The sequence below is a fragment of the Panthera uncia genome, chromosome B4 (assembly GCF_023721935.1).
Source record: "Panthera uncia isolate 11264 chromosome B4, Puncia_PCG_1.0, whole genome shotgun sequence".
Classification (NCBI taxonomy): Eukaryota; Metazoa; Chordata; class Mammalia; order Carnivora; family Felidae; genus Panthera; species Panthera uncia.
Window position 1 is genome coordinate 82,949,321 of NC_064809.1, and position 18,821 is coordinate 82,968,141.

Below are 18,821 nucleotides of genomic sequence, written 5' to 3' on the forward strand. Positions count from 1 at the left end.
ACACACACACACACACACACACACACACACACACACACACACACACTTATCAGCTACTCTTTTATACCCATCTGTTGGCCCACTGGGAAGGTAATAGATTGAGCCTTCTCTTTTCCCTCCTTCCTCAACTAGTGAGCAAGAGCAGTGTTGCTGTAGGTTATCAAACACAGAGGCTCTGGGCAAATAAAATTGACAACTTAAAGGTATTAAAAAAGACAAAATAGCAAATTTGGCAGAAGAATGAATGGAAAGCTAGGGGCACCTGGGTGGCTCAGTCAGTTAAGCATCCGACTTCTGCTCAGGTCATGATCTCACGGTTCTTGAGTTCGAGCCCCACATCGGGTCCTGTGCTGACAGCTCAGAACATGGAGCCTGCTTCAGATTCTGTGTCTGCCTCTCTCTCTGCCTCTCCCCTGTACATGTTCCCTCTCAAAAATAAAAATTAATTTTTTTTTAAAAAAAAGAAAACTGAATGGGCCTATTCTTATTAAAGATATTAAATTCTTAATTGAAAAGTTCTCCACAGAGGTAATCTAGGTCCAGATGGCTTTCCTGGTAAATTCTACCAAATATTTGAGAACAAAATAATTCTAACCCTACTGAAAATCTTTGGAAAAACCAGTATGGGGAGAATGTTTGCCAATACACTTTATGCTCATAGTAAAATGATGCAACATTACAAGAAAACTACAATAAAACCAAAAACATACTCTAAAAATATAGGTACAAAAATATTTATTGATATATATTATGTTTTTATAGATCTACTTAATACATATTCTTAATTAAAATAAATATATATTTTTTCCTGTTACCAAATAATTTATCATAACCAAGTATCATTTATTCCAGAGTTGCAAAGTTGATTTAACTTTGGTCAGTCACTCATTATATTCATCATAATGGCAGAATAAAGGACAAATATATATGAATATGATCATGTCAATAGATGCTGGAAAAAAGTACATTTGCTTATATTTAAACTCATTCATGATAAAATCTCAATAAACCATGAGCAAAAATACTTCTCAAAGTAATTAAGGGCATCAACTAAACCCCACAGCGAGCATCATGCTGAACACTTTCCCACTGAGACTGGGAACAAGGCAAGGTATCTGGTCCCACTACTTTTATTCAGCAATGTTCTGCATACAGTGCAGGATGGCAGTAAAGAATAATAAAAGGCATAGACATTTCTGAGAAAGAAATAAAATCTTTCACAATGTGGAAGGTCTGTCTTGTCTTACAGTGTTATTCAGTTCATTCTTTTCCAGAAGAGTTCATTTTTCCAATTTGCCTCTTCAGATCCTACATATTTTCAAGTACTTTTTTATAGCCAGTGCTCAGATCTCACACCTGTTTTGGAATTAGGCCTTGCCATCCTGGATATGATTTTGTCTGAGATCTTCCGGCTACCCCATCTCTTCAGGCACACCCGATTTCCATCTTGCCTGTGGAGTGAGGTCCAATTATGTCTGCTAGAATTTGGTGTTAATTTCTTTCCTTATATGCATTTGAAGGATTGTGACACCCTCTGTGTCCAGGTGATGTCAGAGAAGGCAGTTTTGTGTGGTTTCATTTGCCCTGTTTGTTGATTAGTGTGCCTTTTGGAGGAAGTATTGAGAGATTTTAATCTAAGAAGCTGGCTCTTTTCCGGAGCAACCCAGAAGTGCATCCCATCAATTTAGCAAGTAATTTTCTATTACTTACATTTGTGTAATAGTTATCTCATTAAGATAACCATATATGAAATTGCTGGGAAAGGTAAAATCCATAAAGACAAAGTAGATTTGTGGTTGCCAAGAGCTACGGGGATAGAGAGATGGGGAGTTACTGCTGATGGATATAGAGGTTTTTTTTTTTTAATAGACTTTATTTTTTAAAGCAGTGTCTGCTTCACAGCAAAATTGAGTGGCAGGTACAGAGTTTTTTCCATCTACTCCTCCCCATGCATATAGCCTCCCACATTATTAACATCCTGCACCAGAGTTGTTCATTTATTACAATTGATGAACTTATATTGACACATTATTATCACCCAAAGTCCATAGTTTGCATGAGGGTTCACTCTCAGTGTTCTGCATTCTATGGGTTTGACAAATGTGTAATGACATGTACCCACCATTATAGCATCATACAGAATAGTTTTCACTGCCATAAAAATCCTCTATGCTCTGCTTAATTTTGGGGGGGGGATAAGAAAGATGTTGAAAATTAGATTGTGCTAATGGTTAAACATCTGTGAATATAGTAAACATTGAATTAGTAAACCCTGGTGGCTGAACTGTATATATTATATATATTAATAAAGCTGTTAAAATATTTTGTGGAGTTTCATTGTTTGGATATTTTCATTGTTCAGATTTCTGGGTAAATATACACTCATGAAGTAATGAATTCTGTAAATTATTAATATTAGATTATTTCTAAATTTTCCCTTCTCCACCTAGTAAATGGATCCTTGCTTTGCTTCCAATTTTGTTCCCTTCACCTCCTCCTCTGAGGGTTAAGTTGTAAGAAAAATTCTTCGTCTTTTATCCCTCATGCACGTTTTAAAAAGGAAAAGGAATACCATAAAAATAAAGCACGCATATACTAAGGCTTCAGTGGGAATTTTTCAGATAATTTGAAGAAAGGCACTTATGTCACTAAAGAGGATGGATGGAAAGGGGCTATTACTAAGCATTGCTGTGATCTAAATATGATTTTCATATTGAGAAATGCAGGTACACATTTGCTTATTTTCAAGTTGCATTTTGGTTGTTAAACTGTTTTCTTAATGATTACTGGACCATTTAGATCATGGCTTCAATATATGTATAATTTGGGGTGGGGCATATAGTTCGGCCCTCAGCTGAATCCCAGGGAAAATAAAGCCCTTAGACTTGAATCATTTGTTCCTTTTTACCATTTTTATCGGACAGTTGGAACTGGGTTGTGAAGATGGAGCCAGGAGGTTATCAGAATATCATCAGAACAGAAGAGACAGGGTAGAGACAGCGCTAATGTCTGAGTGAAAACTATAGGAGCATTTGCTTGTCTGGACTGGATGTACCAGCCAGAGAATTCTACTCACACGGTGTTTGTGAGTCACGCTAAAGTGAGAAATTAAAAAAAAAAAAAAATTAAAGCACCCTCTGCAAGTAGCAAACTGAGAATATTTATTCCAAAATCTGTTGACATACACACTTTTTAGATGCCTACAGGTGGTTAATGCTAGGCATGAATGAGCTAGATGTAAATAGCATGATCTCAAACAATTATCTTAACTGCATTAAGCCTCAGGGGGTTTTATTTGTAAACTAGGGATTATACTAGAAATGTCATGCAGATATTGTGAGGTTTAAATGGGATAATATATCAAAACTACCTGGCACATAATAATTAATAAATGCTAACTTCATTTGGTTCCTCCTCCTTTCCTCTTTATGCAGAATTTTCACTAATCTCAAAAGAATCCATACATTTACATGTAAATCTTCTTTGGTTGAAAACCATAGGGAAACATAATTACATTTAATCGATGAGCAGATATAAACACATATTAACAGATGCCCCATTTTATAGTGGCAAAGGCTCACTGCTTTACAAATGCTTGTTATAAAACATGACATTAATCAAGAAGACTAATTTCAGTGCTGATGTGATTTGAAGTACTTCCACTCAAACTCCACCTAGGGGAAGTAATATATTCACAAACAGTAGCAACTGGGGCAAATCCCTGTTTGCTGATCTTACCTATATTAGCTTTTCTGCCTATGGGAATATGATTAATTTCAAAGTGTAACAAAGAGAATAGGATGCTGAGAGAACTTTAAATTTAATTTCTTGATTAGTTAATGTTTCAGCTCTTAGGATTTCACTTTTATTCAAGTCATTTCCCAAATTACTATTTTATATGGAATGATCAGATGTGGAACTCAAATATAGGACAGCAGACATCATATTTTCAGCACCTATCCCCTTAATTCACCTGATAATATAATTTAATTTTATTATGACACTTACCATAACATATTGTATGTGGGTATTTATTTGTGTATCTTTTTTAAAAATTTTTTAAAAATGTTTTTATTTTTTGAGAGAGAGACAGAGTAAACAAGGGAGGGGCAGAGAGAGAGAGGGAGACACAGCATCTGAAGCAGGCTCCAGGCTCTGAGCTGTTAGCACAGAGCCTGACATGGGGCTCGAACCCATGAACCGAGAGATCATGACCTGAGCCAAAGTCGGACGCTCAACTGAATGAGCCACCCAGGTGCCCCTATTTGTACATCTTGATGTACAATTTTAAGTGTTCTCTCCTCACCATCTTAGAATCATGCCTGGCCTGTGTCAGTGGCATATATGGTGCCATAGTTGCTTAATATGGCACAAATCAAGCCATGGTTGCTCAATAGCATTCTTTGAAAAAATACTTAGAAAAGGTTTAATATGATTTATAACATACTTAAATGTCATGTATTGAAGTAAATTTAGATAGTATGATAAACAGGAGAGATAAACTGTCATAAAAGTCTCACTCTAGCTGTGTAGAGCATAGTATAAGGTTAAGAGCACAGACTCCAGAGCCAGCCTGACTGGGTTTGAAACTCACTTCTATTTTTACAGCTGTGTGATCTTGGTCAGGTGATGTAAGGTCAGTGTGTCTCTCTTTTTCTCCTTTGAAAAATGGGCATAATAATAGTATACTCCTAAAATAGCAGGACAGTGTCTGATACATAGTAAGTACTAAATTACAGCTTGCTAAATATAATGAAAATAAGCATAGGGGCGCCTGGGTGGCTCAGTGGTTAAGCATCCGACTGTGGCTCAGGTCATGATCTCGCGGTCCGTGAGTTCCAGCCCCACGTCAGGCTCTGTGCTGACAGCTCAGAGCCTGGAGCCTGTTTGAGATTCTGTGTCTCCCTCTCTCTGACTCAAAAAAAATAAGTAAACGTTAAAAAAAAAGCATAGAAGAGGGCATATGATGTCTGTAGTGGACCGAATTCTTATAATGACCCCCAGTGACCCTGATCTTTGTATAATCTCCTTCCTTTAAGTATGGGTGGGTATTTGATATGGGTAATTTTAGTAGAAAAGTCTTCAAAAGATGTACTTCAGGAATTTCACACTGACTAGAAAGCCAGCTTCCATACTGTACAGAAGTGAGCTATCATGTAACAGTTGTATGCAAATCTACCACTTTTTTTCCAAGTGTGGGAGGGTGGTGCTGGGAATTTTTTAAAATCATACGTGTAAAAGTTCATTGGGTTTTACTAGCAAGTTCCTTTTTATTTCAAGCTACTTTTTATGAAAACGAAAATTTGGTTTCCAGTGTGATTTTAACACATAAATATTTCTAACATATTCAGACCAGCACTTAGCTATGTATCCATTCTATAAAACGCATCATGTTTTATATTTCTAAATATAGTATATATATAGTGTATATACATACACTATATATACACTATATATACTGTATATATATATATATATATACTGTATACATATACTTATATATACTTATATATACAAGTACACTTATATACTTATATATATATATACATATATGTATATGTATATATACATATATACACATATACATATATGTATATATGTATGTGTATATGTATACATACATAATATACATACATATATACATATATAAGTATACTTGTATATATATAAGTATATATACATATATATAGTATACTTAATATAGTATATATATACTTATATATACTTATATATATAGTATATATACATATATAGTATACTTAATATATATATACTATATATATATAGTACTATATACTATATATATACTGTATACTATCTATGTACATATATACATATATATATACAGTATATATTTCTTAAAATACTGCCTTTTTAAATTTATTTTTTAAATTTACATCCAAGTTAGTTAGCATGTAGTGCAACAATGATTTCAGGAGTAGATTCCTTAATGCCCCTTACCCATTTAGCCCATCCCCCTTCCCACAATCCATCCAGTAACCCTCTGTTTGTTCTCCATATTTAAGAGTCTTTGTCCCCCTCCCTGTTTTTGTATTATTTTTGCTTCCCTTCCCTTATGTTCATCTGTTTTTGTCTCTTAAAATCCTCATATGAGTGAAGTCATATGATATTTGTCTTTTTCTGACTAATTTCCCTTAGTATAATACCCTCTTGTTCCATCCTTGTAGTTGCACATGGCAAGACTTCATTCTTTTCTTTTTGATTGCCAAGTAATACTCCATTGAAAATACTGCCTTTTTAATGGTGGTTTCAAAACAGAAGATGTCCCACTTATTGCCTTAAATATGGGAACCAATTTTCACTTTTTGAAAAATAGTTGCATTTAAAATAATCTCACAGTGTTATTACCAAAACAAGTTCAAATAAACAATTTTTAAAAAATCATATTCGTCTGTGAGTATGATGACATATCACTCTCCTTATGATTATGTTATGGTGAAAGGAATTTATACACATTTAAGTAAGGTTTTTAATCAGTTGGTTTGGGGCCCATTAGAGAGTATCTGGTAGGCCCAATCTAATTATTTAGGCCGTTTAAAAGCAGAGCATTTTCTCTGGCTGTGGCAACAGGGGAAGTCAGAGAGATTGAAAGCACGAGAAGGATTTGATATACAATTGCTGATTTGGAGACGGAGGAGGCTACCAAGTAGGAAGCCTCTAGCCATGAAAGTGACTCCTCATTGACAGCCAGCAAGGAAAGGAGAACTTCAGTCTCAAAACCATGAGACCCTGAATCCTGCCAACACTCTGAATGAACTTGGAAGCTGATTCTCCCCTGGGGCTTTCGAAGAAGAATCCAGCCAGGTTAGCCAACACTTTAATCAGCCTGTGAGTCCTCAGAGAATAGAGTCAAGCCTGCTCAGACTTCCATCCCCCAGACTATGAGATAATAAATGGATGTTATTTAAATGCTAAGTTTGTGGTAATTGGTTACATGTCAATAGAAAATATATACATGTATACAGGTCCATTGGAAATAAATAGCAGGCTCATCCAACTTAATCTAGAAAGACCCTTAAGGCTTCCTAGAGGCAGTGCTATGAAGCTAAGACATGAAATGATGAGTACGAGTTTTCAAAGAAAAAGCAGTAGGAAGAGAAACTCAGAGACGTGCAGAGTACGATGATGAAAAATAAATGCACTTGGAATGGAGATAAGGTCAGAGGACGGCCAGGGTGAGAAGCATGACAGATGAGTGTGCATAATTAGCAAAGTCTAACCAACCAGGCCAGGATGGGACTTTAAAGCAAAATTAGGATATTTACGTATTGTCTATATATGTGTGTGGTGTCACATACATTACACACATACATGTACACATAGCTTTGGAAAGCTGTATGAAGGACTTAAATAGAGGGAGAGTAATGTGGTTAAGATTTCCTCATCTTCTTTCCTTGGTAAGGACATCCTATTTATATTTCAAACGCACCCTCCTTTCTGAAGCTTTCTGGTATCCCCAAGGTAAATTTAATGACTTCTTCCTCTGTTCTTCCATACATCTGAAGTCTCACATTCACTGGGCACAGATTGTTTCAGGCACAACTCTAAATGCTTTACACTTATTAATTCTAGTATTTATTATTCCAACTCCATGAGATAGACAATCCCTATTTCGCTTATAAGGTGGGCCAAATGTGGGAGATATTATTGGAATCATGCGAGCCTTCATAGCCACTGAGTCATTCTGTAGGTAATAGTCACTTCATTTATGTATGCTTATGACCAATCAATCAACAAGTACTTATTGATTGGTATTTCATAGCTTGTCCGGGGCTAATTTTAAGGAAGGTTTGGATGAGGCATTCTGAAAGGAATCTGTTATTATATGTTCCCACTAAGTATGCACATTTGATTTTTAAAAATACAAAGATTAATCTTTTTAATCATGGTAGTGAGCACATGTGAATTTTAGCTCTACACTCTCCTCAAATGAAACATATCCTTCCATCTCTGTTCTAAAATAGAAGACATATTTCCTTATTATCTTGGAGTTTTATTTACTTCCAAGCTTTCCCTGAAGCTCTTTTGTTTGCTTTTTCTACCATGAGAATATTAGGGAGTTCTGCTAGGTATTGTAGATGGTTCTAATCAAGGCTTCATTGTGCACAATATATGCTCAGAAAAATCCACACCTGATTATGCCAAAGCAAGTTGAGGGTTGTTTTTCTTTTTACTCAGTTATGGCATTTTTTATTAGGTCCCAGATTGCTTACTTTGCCTTAGACATTTCCTATGTTAATTAAACTGATGATGGTTTCACTGCTTAAATTCTTCTCTTTTAAAGAGTTGAATAAAAGGGAGAATGCCTTAGAGTATTTTTGAAACTTTTGTGTTTTAACTGCCACATGAATATGTAATCTCATTTCTCTTCCTTATAACCCTTGAAATTCCAGAGAGATAAATATTTGGAGCCCAATTTACAAAGTCTTGATTGACAATTGAAAAATTGCTCTTTGCCAGACGAAAGAACATCTCTTTAGATGTCAACAAAATTAAGCACAACGTACAAACCTTTTTTATAGATTTCAAGATGATCTCATAAAACGAAATGATTTTAAAATAAAAACTAGCATGATGTTATGTCATAACATTGTCAGACAAAATTTTGCATTTATTTGTAATCAGAGTGGAGTTAACAGGCTCTGCACTAGTGTTTCTATATTTGAAAGTAAACGGTAATAGTAAAAAAAATCTTGAAATTGTTGACATCAATTATAAAAATATTCCTTCTAGATAATAAGACATTTGAGTTAAGAGAGGATGAGATAGCTGTGTTGTGCTAGTTGTTACAACTACTCCAGACATCTCTACCCCCTTAGCAAGTACATTAAGGGTTGCCCTTTCACAGATCTGAGGATGTTTCTTTTCCTTTGGCTAAAATTCCCTTGCAGCGTTAGGAATAGAAGAACACGAAAATGTCCTGAGTCTATTTGCAGATATGGACCCAGAACCATTAAGGCTCTTGCATTACTACTTTTCAAGACAAACAAAATAAGTTCTCTAAGTGTAAAGCTAGGGCTGAACTTACACTGGCCTTACCACCACTTCCAGGTCATTCCCAAACTGACATTTGTGTTAAACTGGCCTACACAACTGGCCCCAGGATTGAGTGACTCTGCAAATTAACAACCGTTTGATGTTTTCAAAATGCAAAAAAGCATGTTAAGAGTTGACTGTTATCCACTTCTTTTTCCTCCTGCTCACGTTTGCTCTACTGAAATCTGTCTGGATAACTGCACACCTCCTTTGCCTACCTGGAGTTGTATACATTGCGTCCACATTTCTCCCTTTATTTGCCCAGATAGAGGGCCTTTTCTTTAAAAGCCAATACCTCACTATTACGAGAACTAAATACATTTTTATAAGAAAAAGACACAGGGTAGTGATACTGTCTTTGGTTCCAGAGGCTACAAAGGAAAAGATTTTCTTGTTCACTGAATATTGTCTTTAAAAGTTACCTTTTAAATGCATCTCAGTCAGTGGGAATTCTGTTTGACTTCATAGTGAATACATTAGCAAGTGGTGTGTGGTTATATTTTTAAAAACCCTGAAGCTAACAAAACCTCTGCAAAATGACTCAGAATGAAGAAATGCTTTCCATCACGGCCTTTATTATTCATCAAATCTACCCGATTGCAATTTTGCTTTGAAAGAAGCAAATAGGGTTAGACATCTTATATCACAAGGATATGCTTCTTGAAATTGGGAATTAAAAGGTAACCTAAAATTCCATTCATGCACATGGCAAGGACTAAAACCCTTAATTTTATTTGTGGGAAGTTGACATTGGTTTTATTAAAATATTTACTGAATATAGGTTCTGATCAGGAACTCTGTTAGGAGCTGGGAAAATACATGATCAGTCACAGTGTCTACATTTAAGGAGCTTGGAATCTGTATCAACTATTGCTGCCTAACAGTTTACATTATATACACCTAAATGGCTTAAAACAACATGTGTTTGCAATCTCATCATTTCTGCGAGTCAGGAATCTAAGCATGGCTTAGCTCAGTCCTCTGTTTAGTCTTTCACAGGCTGCAGTCACGGGCCAGCCAGAGTTGGGTTCTCAACTGAAGAAGGATCTGATTTCCAAACTGAGGATTGAGGAACTCTCTTGCTTGCTGGTGACTGACTAGTGACTAGCCTCAGTTCTTTGTCATGTAGAACTCTCCAACATGTTCAGTTTCTGTAGAAAGATGAATATTGCTTATTTAAGGCTATAAAAACTTTGATTATTGTAATTTTTTACTTTCTCTCTTTTCCCTCTCTCTGACACACACTTGTACATATATGCCTCTTTTTTTCTTTTGTTTCTTTTCGGCTGTGCCTTCCCTAAGGCCTCCATAGCTCATGATGTTTAACATTTGCATTTGCAAGTATTTTCTTTCCTTTAAAAAAAATTTGTTTTGAGAGAGGGAGAGAACAAGTGGGGAAGGGGCAGACAGAGATGGGGAAAGAGAATCCCAAGCAGGCTCCACACTCTGTGCGGAGCCAGACATGGGGCTGGATCTCACCACCATGAGATCATGGCCTAAGCTGAAATTAAGAGTCAGGATGCTTAACCAACTGAGCCACCCAGGCACCGGTGCAAGTATTTTATATCCAATGAGACTTGTGTGTCTACATCTGTTGCCACATGACCCCATACCTTTTGATGTCCACCTGGATATTTTTCTTAAGGACACCTACAATGAAAAGGAATAACCAAAGGAGAGTAATGACAATATACAGGAACTTAAAGGAAATCTTTTAGTTTAATTAGTTGTCTTAGAGTGTTTCTGTTAGCTGTAGATCACAAAATGGTAGAACTTAGAACCTGTTTTTGTCATGTTTATTTTAATTTCTATTTCATTCTGTAAGCATTCACTGTAGATACTCAGTAAATGCTGGTTTTCATTAACAAGTGGGATTTGTCAGTTGATTATGAGGCACTATGCCTGATTTTGTCAATTAGTGAAGACCTCTATTCACTAATTAGAGTCCTGGAGTTCCTGAGCACATTCGCACAGCAGATGAAATAAGCACCAGCCTTATAAAAAACAAGATTATCGATGTGCCAAAGAGAACTTCCCTTGGGTTAGCTGTCATTGGCTTGTGTCAGTTAGAAGGCACTTTTTTTTTTTCCTTTCCAATTACATTATCCCACAAAGGCACATTTTTTGTCTCCTGAATAAAATTTTGATATTACTGTGATTTAAGCCAAATCATTACTCAGAAATGACTGATGAACAGAGTTGTGGCTACTAAACACGGACAATTGAGATGTCAACTGGCTTCACTTTATTAACCGTCACTTTGGTACCTGATGAATCTTCACATGTCTCCTTCAATCCAGTCATGGTCATTTATCCACAATGGAGTACCTTATTTTTCTCCCACACCAGCAACCAGGTGTAATGCAGACATGTTGGACAAAATCTATACGATACAAAAACTTACAAATGAAAAATTTCAGTAAGACCAATATTTAGTCAACACGATACTAAACATCTCGACATTTGGAAACTTGCAGAGGACAGAAGCAAGGGTTCACACTTTACCTGTATGTCTCTGCTGTGTTGCTAATGTACTGATTAACTTTCTTCCCAGCATATCAAGTTGTTCCTTCTATCCTAAAGGAAACTGAAACAGTGGGTGAGAAAAATTAAGCAAATTTCTTCTTTCTTCAAGCCATCATTAAATTGAAAACTGTGAGAGATTGAAATTTTACTGACATGTGGTTTCCAGCACAGTGGATGGGTGTGGCTTTAGCAAAGTAGGTGGCTATCTTTAACCTGACTCCCTGAACACACAGTTCCTGTACATTTTCTAAATCATTATGTGCTTTCTGTAATTTGCCAACCCCTGCTCCCCTGCACAGAAATACATTCCTATCAGGGTCACAGCTGAAAGGAGTTTTCTCTTAGAATGAAGGAAGTGAATAAACACTTTTCCAGGTTTTATATACATTTTACGTACCCTAGTTTCAAGGGCAATAGGAAGAACATGAATTGCCTAAAAACATCTATGACTTACTATAGTTGAGAGACACAGTTTTATCTGTTCAGTTTTATTTCAGTCCTGAAACCTTTATTTGTACAGTTTCAAGAATATAATTCATCATCACTTTTCTTATTTGTACAAAAAGAAAAAGGCCAACAGATTATCACAATAAGAACCTTAAGTTACTATATATGATGATAAAGCCTTTGGTTGGTGAAAGTCAGAATAGAAAAAAAAATGGTGAGATGTACCATTTTATGGTCTAATTCCTTATAGATACATTTAAATGTTGAGGGTCAGAGATCTGAATCTAAATCCTGGTTCAGATTTCTGCAGCTTCCTTTAAAGGCATTGATCTAATCTCCCAAGAAACGATACGGGGATGGCAATTTCCACAAAATCTCTAATAATCTGATTTCCTCTTAGAGCATTCCTAATATACATAGGAAAATATCTAGAAAGTAGTATAGAGCATGAACCCTATGAACAATAAATTAAAAGAAATTCAAAGTCTGCATTTTGTTTCAGTTTGTCTTTATGGTAAATGATATAAAATGATTTATATAGGAAGTTATTGAAAAGATCAGGAAAATGTTAAGTTAATATGTTTTGTGGCTATACTGAGATTTCTGTTATTGAATAATAAGTGGTACTTATTTTTTAAAGGACCCTTGTAGAACAATGCATTTCAAAAGGGTTCATCACTTATGAAATTGTATTATATTTAAATTTTGTGCATTAGCCAGCTTCTATTTTCTGTTTTTTGGCCCCTTGCTCATAATTCTTCTCTGTTCCTCTAGGCCGCAATGGACTGATTTTTCCCATGTTTGCTAACTCTGCACACAGTCCATTCAACTCAACACTCTTGTGACAAAATCTGCTGCAAAGACTGTGCCATGAAAATGTACTGTTACCTTTTCAAGTCCAACCTTAAATATTAGTTTTGACCCAAATTCATGCAATCAGAATGATATCTTACAGTTGGAAAGGATTTTTATATTTTCTGGCCAAATTAATACTGTACCAATACATTTTCCAACTACCTTTATTTTAAAAATCTGTACAGAATAGTAATTACTTTCAATAAACTATAATTAGTTTGTTCAAGTACTATTTTAGGATTGGTATTCAATACACCATTCCTTGTATCTATATAATTCATGATTTGATTTTGAGTGTAAATGTATAAAAAATATTTAAAATAGCCAAGGGAAATTAAATAACATATAATTTGATTCCAGAATAACAAAATATGAATTAATAGTAAATAAATTATGTTACTCAACCTTTTTTAATATTAAAGAAATGCATCAAAATGAGGCACCATTTTTTCACCTATCAGATTAGCAAAAGTTAAAAAAAATTACTAAATATTTGCAAAAGTGTTGAGAAACAGAAGTTCCAGGTGATTTTAGTGGGAGGTTAATTAATACAATCCTTTTGGAATTAACAATAGATGTCCATATCCTTTGAACCAATAAATTCACCATATTCCAGAGTTACAGTAATCAGAGCAGTATGGTACTGGCATTAAAAACAAACACATAGACCAGTGGAACAGAATTGAGAGCCCAGAAATAATCCCACACATACACAGTCAACTAATCTCTAACAAGGGTGTCAGGAATACACAATGGAGAAAGGATAGTCTCTTTAACAAATTCTTTTTTTTTTAATTTTTTTTAACGTTTATTTATTTTTGAGACAGAGAGAGACAGAGCGTGAACAGGGGAGGGGCAGAGAGAGAGGGAGACAGAGAATCCGAAACAGGTTCCAGGCTCTGAGCTGTCAGCACAGAGCCCGATGCGGGCCTTGAACTCACAGACCGCGAGACCATGACCTGAGCCGAAGTCAGACACTTAACCGACCGAGCCACCCAGGCGCCCCAGGATAGTCTCTTTAATAAATGGTGTTGGGAAACTGGACAGCCTCATGTAAAAGAATGACACTGAATCCTTATCTTTATACCATATACAAAAATAAGTCAACATGGAGTAGAGACTTATATGTAAGACTTGATATTGTAAAATTCCTAGAAGAAAAGAGGGAAAAAGCTCCTTGACAGAGGTCTTGGTAATAGTATTTTTGATCTGACACCAAAAGAACAGGCAACATAAGCAAAAATAAACAAGTGGGACTATATCAAACTAAAAAGTTTTTGTGCAACAAAGGAAACAGTCAACAAAACGAAAAGGAGACCTACCAAATGAGAGAAAATATTTACAAACTATGTGGGGTTCATATCCAAAATATATAAAGAACTTCTACAACTTAAGAGCCAAAACCCCAAATGAAACAAATAAAAACCTGATTGAAAAATGGACAAGGGACTTGAATAGAAGCTTTCCTCAAGAATATATACCAATGGCCAACAAGTATATGAAAAAGTCGACATCACTAATCATCAGGGAAATCCAAATCAAAATTACAAAGAGATATCCCCTCGCACCTGTTAGGATGTCTAGTCTCAAAAAGACAGACAAAAAAATGAAAGTATTGGTGAGACTATGGAGAGAAGGAACACTTGTGCACTGTTGGTGGGAATATAAATTGGTACAAACATTATGAAAACCAGTATAGAAGTTCCTCAAGAAATCAAAAATAGAATTACCATTTTTAGTAATTCTCCTACCACCACTCCTACTTCTGAGTATATATCCAAAGGAAATGAAATCATGGCCTTGAAGAAATAGTTGCACTCTCCTGTGTATTGCAACATTATTTATAACAGCTAATATATAGAAACAACCTAAGGGTCGACAAGTGAATGGAGAAAGAAAATGTGAGGTATATATCTCATTATATATTATAATGAATACATTATATTGAGATACTATTAAGCCATGAAAAGGGGAAATCCTGCTCTTTGTAATAACATGGGTAACCTTCGAAGCTGTTACTCTAAGTGAAATAAGCTGGACACCAAAAGACAAATACCAGATGATTCCACTTATATGTAGAATCTGAAAAAAAGTCAAACTTATAGAACCAGAAAGTAGAATGAATGATGGTTGCAAGAGTTCGGGAGTGGAAGAAATGGCAAAATAGCGATTAAAGTGTATACTTTTTAGTAATAAGATGGAATAATTTCTGAAAATCCAGTGTTACAGCTTGGTGGCATAACTGGTAATGCTCTAATGTATACTTAGAATTTGCTAAGGGAGTAGATCTTAAGTGTTCTAACACAACAAAAAAGTGTGAGAAGTGATGGATGTTTTAGTTAACTTGTTTGTGGTAATCATTTTATAATGTATGAGGATATCAAAAAATCAAGTTGTACCTTGTACAAAATGTACAAGACATACAGTATATACAGATTTTATTTGTCAGTTAGATCTCAAAAAGCCAGAATAAAAAGAAATTTATCTTGGAATTTCCTTTACATGAATACTGCGAAATTATGCATACAAGAATATTAAGTGCAGTAATAGAAACCTGTAAAACCATCTGAGCTTTTAGTACTAGAGAGATGGCTAAGACATTATGTGTTGGGCTACTATGCAACTGTGCAGTATGATATTTGGAAACATCGTGTAGATCTGTGTAAGCTCATAGGGATGGTTGCCCACTATTTTGCAAGGTCAAAAAAATGCAAATTCTCAAAAGTTACATATTTCGTGCACGGCGCTAGAAAATTTTCCTAAATTTTTATAATTTCTGTCTTAATATTCCCCACTCTTCTTGTGATACTGCCTTTTCTTTTTACACTAGGAGGACATTGACTTTTTATTTTGTAATCTCACACTTTTGAATTTGTTTTTGTAAGATAATTAGAAAAATATAAAGGGATAAAGTAGAAGAAATATCTTAAACATTTTATTTTTACAACAATTCTTAGTTAGTACATGGTATCTTGAACATCAACATAAAGAGGGTCCTGAAACTGGGAATAGTAAGAGTGAGGTCTTGCTGGAGAATTGAGTTTTAGAATCATTACCAGTGGTTTTGGCTGAACCGATCTAGGTAAATGTGTTTCCTGGGGAAGGCAAATAGATTGAGGACTTCAACATTTAAGGAGTAGAGATAGCTGAGGAGCCAGGAAAGAGAATTTGACCTTCAGTCGCATTCAACAGAATTTGTTGAATAAATGAGTGAATAAGTTAAAAGGTTTTCATGAGAACCAGGAAAGAAAGTTGTATGTGGCATTAGAAAGTTTTCTAAGACTGTGCGTCAATCAGTTTAAGGGTTGGAGAGAGATTAAAGTAAAAACAAAAATATCCATTGGTTTTGGCAAAATGGAAGTTTTTAGTATCCTTAGTAAAGCCATTTCATTAAAAGGTGGAGAAAGAAACCAGGTTGTACTAGGTTGAGAAGGAAATAAAAATCAAAACAACTGAGGGCTGTGAGTTAGACATCTTTTTAAATAAACGGATTGAGAAGGAAAAAGTAAGAATAAACTAGTACCTGCAAGCAGCTTTGGGCCCAAGTGTGTTTTCTTTAAGACTCAGGTGGTTAGACCTGAGTTTGCTGAAGAGGAATGTGTTCTGAGAAAACATCTGAAAGAGAAAAACCTGATAAAGACTTACAACCATATCTCTCTAATACCAAAACATAGACAAACTAGAAAAGACCTGTGTTGCCAATATTTAAGTTTTAATGAGAAACTATCCAAATAATGGGATAGTATTTTTCCCTCCTTAAAAGCTATTTGCCTGCATTTCACCTTCAGGTGTAAAGTATGTTAATGCTACTTATGCTTAAATACTTCATGAAAACATTGCTTTTAAAATAAGAAATTGGAAATGTATTACCTTATATCCAACAGGGCACATTTTCATGCAAGAAACATCACTGAAACATCACAGCATAATCTTTCAGAAAGATGTGTAAATTGCAGGGGAAACTTTTGGTGGGTTTGTGATTTTTCTTTGAAGTTGAAATGGCGAACCAAAGTTATCAAACCACAAATCCTTGCTCAGTGAAACCCTCACAGAAAGGAGAGTAGACAGCTTTGTATTTCCTTATTCTAAAGAAACTACTCATACCTGCGGTTCAAAGAAAACACATGATCATTGTATATTTTTTGCCCTATGCTTGAAATGGTGAACTTGGAACAGGTCAGTTGGCAGAAGTATGCACTTGAGGAACAGACTTTGATTTCCTGGAAGTAGGTCCATTCTCTTGAGATGTGATTTTATGTTAAAAATGGAATGGTTTGAAATTAATTCGGCCACACGCAAGGCAAAGGGAGCACAGTATAAGAACATATTTTGCAAATGCTTTCTTTCACCGAAACCCATGTGTGGTGGGAGGGGTGTGGGAGAGATAATGAACTCTTAGCCGAACTCATCTTTCTTTCACCACTTGTAAAACAGAAAATTTTTTTAAAAATGCAAACGAGAGCAGTGTTTCTGCTGGTAACAGCAGGAGGTCACGTTGGATCAGATGATTTATAGAATCGTTAGTAACCCCGCAGGAGTATGATTGGCCCTACCTTTTTTCTTTCTGCCTTTTTGTGCTGTGCTTTCTCCATTTATTCCTTCTTAAAAACTCCACACATGGTAAGTGGACTAATGTACCTGACAGCAGGGAAATCAGAGAACTTACTTCAGTAAAAACCAGGATCTCTCTCTTTTTAATTAATGTGATTTATTAGATTTGAAGGTAGATAAACAACTCCTGCTGGAGTTTCCATGTAGTTCTCTCATTACTGGTTTAATTTATTGAATCTCTCTACTGTACTCTCCTGGTTAATTTTGTTACACTCTCCAACAACCCAAAAACACACTGTTGTTTGTAAGAGCTTTTGCAGTATTCAGCTTCTTTATGTCCTGTGCAAAGGTCAGGTCAAATACAGAAATGTCACATTACGAAATAGTCACAGTAAACAATCAAGATCTTCTTTGTAAACCATAAATAATGTGGGAGAGAAGGTGACGAAGAAGAACAGTGCTGGAAATGTTATTTCTCCCAAATGGTATCAACAGGAAAAAAAAAAGTTTCTTTTGAAATAAGTGTAACGGTTTCTAGTTTATGAGTTCTATACCTGCTATTAAAAGTAGAATTTTACCCAAAATGACAAAGACAAAATTAAATTTGTATCTTGATTTTAACTCTGGTGTAGTTCTGACATTTTATTTAATACTTCCATATAGTGAGACCTAGTATTGACAATTGCATAATTAGTACTGACTCAAAGTGACATTATATCCATTTGACTCTATTGTTAACGACACTATTATATAACATTTATGCATATGTTGTCAAGATCAGCACTTGGTAAGTTTTCACCCACTCCTAAAGTCAAGCTCAAGGTCAACTATTTTAGCTCATATTGATTTTCCTGCTTGCTGTTTTAACCAAACCCTTTATTAGTTCTATCACAAATTTTTTTTTTTTTTTAATTTTTTTTTCAACGTTTTTTATTTATTTTTGGGACAGAGAGAGACAGAGCATGAACGGGGGAGGGGCAGAGAGAGAGGGAGACACAGAATCGGAAACATGCTCCAGGCTCCGAGCCATCAGCCCAGAGCCTGAGGCGGGGCTCGAACTCACGGACCGCGAGATCGTGACCTGGCTGAAGTCGGACGCTTAACCGACTGCGCCACCCAGGCGCCCCTATCACAAATTTTGACACTCAATTTATATGTCTGAGTTTATTTTTCACTGAGTGGAAATATATCCCAGTTACAAATTAAAATCTTTAATGTAGTAATTAAGCAGTATTTTTAGTCTCACAATTACTAACACAGTCTAGAAACTTAGCAAAGATTCAACAAATACATAGATTAGATAACTGAAAATATAAGGGCAGTTTCCCTAAAGTAGACAACAAAAGGAAGATTGTTTTATAGTTAAGCTTTAGGTCTAGACTTTG